This window comes from Electrophorus electricus, chromosome 26, assembly GCF_013358815.1.
Source record: "Electrophorus electricus isolate fEleEle1 chromosome 26, fEleEle1.pri, whole genome shotgun sequence".
Classification (NCBI taxonomy): domain Eukaryota; kingdom Metazoa; phylum Chordata; class Actinopteri; order Gymnotiformes; family Gymnotidae; genus Electrophorus; species Electrophorus electricus.
The window spans coordinates 6,965,628-6,971,627 of record NC_049560.1 but is presented as its reverse complement, the minus strand read 5'-3'; positions in this window follow the sequence as shown (position 1 = coordinate 6,971,627).

The window sequence follows — 6,000 nt, the reverse complement described above, 5'->3', positions numbered from 1 at the left end:
ATGCTAATAACCCTGCTTAGCATGCTAATAACTCCACCTGAAATTAAGTTAACTGTGCCTCAATTAAGATAAATGGTTGGCTCATTAGCATGTTACCACAACTCATTTACTGATATTATTAATTCTCAAATAGTGACCACTTACCATAACACAATCTTTGATATGTCATTTCATAGTTGTATTCTGGCTGACACACCGGGTTGAATGCAGTATAAAAGATGAAACAGTGCTTCTAATTCCATCTCCCCCATATCAGATAGAAGTCTCCCTCACAGTCACACAGCAGGTTACTTGTCTCAAGACTTTCTACTTTTCTACAATGCAAGAGTAGTGAATAGGTTCATTGCAGATCAACTCAGATTGTGTGACAAATATTTGGAAATTGTCAAAAGGTTTAAAGAATGTGAGAAATTTCAGGTAGGAAGAAAAAACAATACTGTTTAATTTTCATGGCAGGTTTTTACAGACAAGTTTATCATTAGCCATTAACAGTTGTATCTATGTACCTTTTCATATTCATACTTGTTTCTATGTAGAAGATATTTAAAGTCATGTCTATGTACATTTCCACATTCATACTATTGTAATCCAATTCTCTGTACAAATTATTTACAGGTATGTACATTTGCATACTCATACAATTTAAATCAATTCATTTTATGTACATTTGGTTCTATTTATGAATAAATATTACATACAGTTATCCTGGGGTGTCCTGCTTTGGTCCTGAATGGGAGGTGTCCAGCACAGTTTAATGATGTCAGATCCCTCAGCACTTCAGCCATTACATCAATCCAAAAAGATATTATCTTGACTAACAGACATACTGAATTGCATTGCTGTTAACAGATTAAATTTGAGATTCATGAATGTAATCAAAATTTTATGTTCAGTTTCTGTCTTAAAATGACCATTAGCATATGGTCTCAGTACAATTACGAAAGTTTGAAATGTGTGGAGTGGCAGTAAATTTGTCACGGTTGGCCGGACAGCCAGAGGGAGGGACACGCCCACTCCTGCTAGGGATTGCGCTAAATACCTGCCTTGTTCCCAGTCACCTGCCTACTAGTCACCTTCACCTGTTCCTTGTTCGTTCTCTCTATTTAAACTCACAGGCTGCATCATGCATGTCACTCCTTGTGTTGTCCTCGAAACTAATGGGGAGCATGTTGAACATATGTTTCTACCTCCTTTCCTCTCTCTCTTACCCCATCATGCTAGGTCTAACATGGTTGTGTGCTCACAACCATCATCTACTGTGGAACAAAAACCAGATACTTAAGTGGGTGCCCTCCTGTGACAAAAGATATTTTACCACCTGGGTTATCCCACTCCAAGTGACATCTATAAAGAGTTCTGAGGCTGATAAACACTTCTCCATTCTCAAGGAGTATTGAGATCTGATGCTAGCATTCAGCCCCACCAAAGCCATGCAACTTCCCCCTCATCGTGAATGGAACTGCGCCATCACCCTCAAGGAAGGATCAATTCCTCCCAGGTGCCAAATGTATCCTCTCTCCAATGAGGAGGAGAGGACTATGGAGCATTACATAACGAAAGCCCTCAGGCAAGGATACATCCATCCCTCTAAGTTATTGGTCTCTGCTAGTGTTTGGTTTTTTTGATGGTGACTTAAGACCATGTGTGGACTACAAAGGGCTTAACCAGCTGCTTGTGCAGTACCACTATTCTCTGCCCTTGATCCTAGTGGCACTTGAACAGTTAAGGGGAGCCAGGTATTTCACCAAATTAGACCTATGCAGTGCATACAACCTCATAAAGACTGGAGAGGGTGATGAGTAGAAAACTGACTTCAGCACATCCTCAGGGCATTATGAATATTTAGCACTGCCATACAGTCTGGCTACAGCTCCCACTATCTTCCAAGCATACATCAACAAGGTCTTAAGGGAGTTCTTCGGTAGATCCATCGCTTATATCGATGACATCCTGATCTATACTTCCTCCTGGGACCAACATGTGCGAGACGTAAGGGCCGTTCTCTGTACCTTATTGCAGAACTCTCTCTACTGTAAGGCAGAGAAGTTTGAATTCCACCACAGAGAGGTTACCTTCTTGGGTTAAGTCATTCAGGAGGGCAGCATGCATATGGAATCCAGCAAGGTGGAGGCCGTGATGGCCTGGCCAAGACTGCAGACTTGTAAGGAGTTACAGCGGTTCCTTGGATTTATTAAATCCTTCAGCACACTGGCTTAACCTCTCACTGACTTACTAAGGGGACAAGCACGAAGGGTGAAATGGAGTCCCGATATGGAGAGCTCCTTCAAGGGGCTCAAGGCTGCCTTCTCTACCACTCTGGTGCTACAACTGGAGCCAATGAAACCCTTTGTGGTGCAGGTGGATGCATCAGATGTGGGAGTGGGCACAGTGCTCTCAACATACATGGGAAAGGTAGAGAAACTGAGGTCCCTACCCTACTTTTCACAAAAACTGAGCCTGACAGAAAGGAATTAGTCGGAGACCAAGAGCTCCTTGAAGTGAAACATTTGAAGAATAGCAGCATTGGTTAGAGGGAGCACACTCATCATGGTGGTCACAGACCACAAGAACCTGAAGTACCTGCAGATGACCAATCGACTGAACGCCAGGCAAGCAAGGTGATCGCTATTCTTCTCTAGGTTCGTTTTTTGAGTCAGTACAGACCGGGGGAGAAATGTAAGGGCTGACGCGCTCTCCTGACATCACGCAGAGGCTCAGTCGACGAGTTCAGAACCAGTTCTTTCTCCTTGTTTCCTGGGGTCTTTGAGTTGGGATTTCAACCGGCAAATAGCAGCGGCCAATCCCCATCTGCACTGTCCACCCAACTGATGTGGGTCTACCCGCACAGCCCAACTGATGGGTGCACAGTATTGGTGGCCAGCCATGAACAAGGAGGTGGTTAGCTACGTGGCTTCATGCTCGGACTGTGCACGCAGTAAGACACTCCGCACCCCACCTGCAGGTAAACTGCTTCCGTTGCCTATTCCTGTGCGCCCATGGTCACACATCACCATGGACTTCATAACCAACTTGCCTGCCTCTGAGGGTAATGCGGTCAATCCTAGTGATTGTTGATTGGTTCTCCAAAATGGTCCAGTTTTTTCCTTTAACAGGACTGCCTATGGCCCTGGAGACTGCTGATCTACTGTCACATCTTCACAGTTCGGGTTATCAGAGGACCGCAATTCACATTGAGAGTATGGAAGGAGCTGCTTGGGGAAACTCCACATTAGGCAGCCTGTTGTCCAGCTACCACCCCAATAATGGTCAGGTAGAGAGGGCAAATCAGGGCAAGTCAAAGACCGAAGCCAGGAGTACTTGCCTTTCCTGGGCTGAGTATGTGCAGAATTTGCTGTGCCACACAGGGGAGGGGTTTGATGCTGTTTGAGTGTTTTAGGATACCAGCCACTGCTATACCCCTGGAACACCCCTGTGTCCGACCAACGAATGGTAGAGGATTGCTTTGGGCACAGCAAACAAGTATGGGAGGAAATGCATCAGGGGCTAAGCAGTGCGATTGTGGCCTACAAGAAGAAAGCTGATGGGAGACATGGAGACCCCCCTCATATGCTCCAGGACAAAAGGTGTGGGTGGCAATGAAGGACAGTCGCGCAGGTTCTATGGGTAAACTGGCGGCTAGATATGAAGGTCTTTACTCCACCACCAAGTGGATCAATGAGGTCACCTATTGGGTAGGCCTGCCTGGCAACAGCCAGACATCAAGGGCCTTTCACATATCTGCCCTAAAGTCTGTGGCAGAAGGCCCCCTTGCAGTCTCTGGTCCCTCGGTTACCCTGCCCCAACCTATAGACATGGATGGGGACCAGCTTATAGGGTAAGACTGATTCCTGGTAATGGGTTGCAGTGTCTGGTGGAATGGGAAGGGTATGGCCCAGAGGAGTGCAGCTGGATGCTGGCCAGGGGGTTCTGTCACAGTTGGCCAGGCAGCCAGAGGGAGGGACATGCCCATTCCTTCTAGAGATTGCACCAAATACCTGCCTTGTTCCCAGTCTCCTGGCTACTAATCACCTTCACCTGTTCTTTGTTCATTCTCTCTATTTAAACTCACAGGTACCAAGAGAGCGCTGCACATTAGTGGCTCATTGGATGATGCACTCCCACCGTGTACATCGTTACAAGGACTATTGAAACCTAGTAGTGTTTAACATTTAGTAGTGGTATCTTCACACTTTGACAGTGGAACATAAAGAGCACTCTGCCACTGTCACAAATTATACAAAATTCAATCCAGATCTTGCCAGCAAAGATTTCTGGAAATTGCACTGTTGTCTGGTCTATTTCCACATTGTTTATTTTTGTGGTGTAATTGTGTTCCTCCAAAATGGGATCCTTCCACTGAATTTTATCAGACTTTTAAGGTTGTTCCTGGATGATCATGATGACTCACATAGCTGGTCTGCAAAGTTATTTGACTGATCAGCTACTTGGTTCTTTTCGTCAAATCCAGCAGGGCTGCCTGATGTGATGCCTAGGAAACATTTAAAGTAATGAAAGCTCAGTGATGCATAGCTTTATGGTTAAGTAGAATGGATCTTCATTAAAAGCTTATCAAGGCTCATCTACAGATCCTGGGTCCTTAAACTCATAGGGCAGGGTTCCCAGACCCAGGTTAAAGTAAATGGAATTTTAATGGTGAAACACCATAGAGATCACAGTTTTGTACAAAACTAGTTATCTTTAAATTATTTACTTAGTTATAGGTGATACAATGTCTGCAAAAAAGGCAACCTTACTGATACCCAAATAAAATGTTTTTGAAAACCAAAACAGAGGGGCAATCATTAGCTAACTTACACTAGTAAATTGTAGTCATTTTATTTACAAAGATCTGAGTTTTTTTTTTATGGCAAAAGCATTTGCCAGCTAGGTTAGCTAGCTAGTTGGTTAACATTAACTTGATGGCAAGCAAGCATTAGTTGTACTCATATCTTACTTTGTTCTGGATAGTGAAGTCTGTCTCTTCTGGCATTCTTATCCAAACCAAAGCTTGGGATATGGATTGTCAGGACTAATTTTGTCCAGAAAATGGAAGGAGCAAAAATGAATATTCCAGGGGGATGTTTCAAATTGAGCGCTGCTAGCAATTCTCTTTTAGCCTCGTCTTCCTTTGGCATCTTGTGCAATGTAAACGGCCTCAGAAACTGACACACTGACCTCTTCTTTCCTTGGTACTCATAGTATTCACTTTCCAACATTGATTTAAGCTTTCGATAGCTGTTGTGACACCCTCTGACAGCACATATTGTTTCTTTGCTTGGTTGGCATTGTAAAAGCTTTCTCAGCAAATAACCATTTACATTTATAGCATTTAGCTGATGCTTTTATCCAAAGTGACATACAATTATGACTGAATCCAACTTGAGCAATTGAGGGTTAAGGGCCTTGCTGGCAACCTTCTGATTACAAGTCGAGTATCATTGAGAAAATTGTGACTACAGTGCTTAATTTGTAAAAGATGAGGTAATGAAACACTAAGGATAAGTAGATTTAGCATGTAGGCAGGGAGAGAAAAGGGTATGCATGTGATGTTACAGTTGGTGAGCTTCACTACAGTTACACCCACTGAGTGGCAGTGAATGCTTTGGAAACACAAAAACATCTAAAATGTGAAGGAACTGATGTGCAGTTGTAAAAAGATTGTCACTGAATCTATTTGTATAGTCAGACTGCCTAAAGAACATGTTCACTAATCAAGTTACACAGATAACCATATAACTTTGTGTACTTGGAAGTTATACTTGGAATAGAAAAACTGTAAAGATCATGATGACAACATTAATTTGTTAGATTTAATGGTAACATCAGGTGAGGTTATTTTATCTGCACAAATATATAGTGACTGGCAATGTTAGCTATGAACAAGGTATGACTAGTTATCTTACAATTCTCCAAATAAAAGGTTTAATAAAACACAAATATTTGTACAAACTTGTCAACATACAACCAGAATATCCTTTGGTGTCCTGGTCACTTAATTTA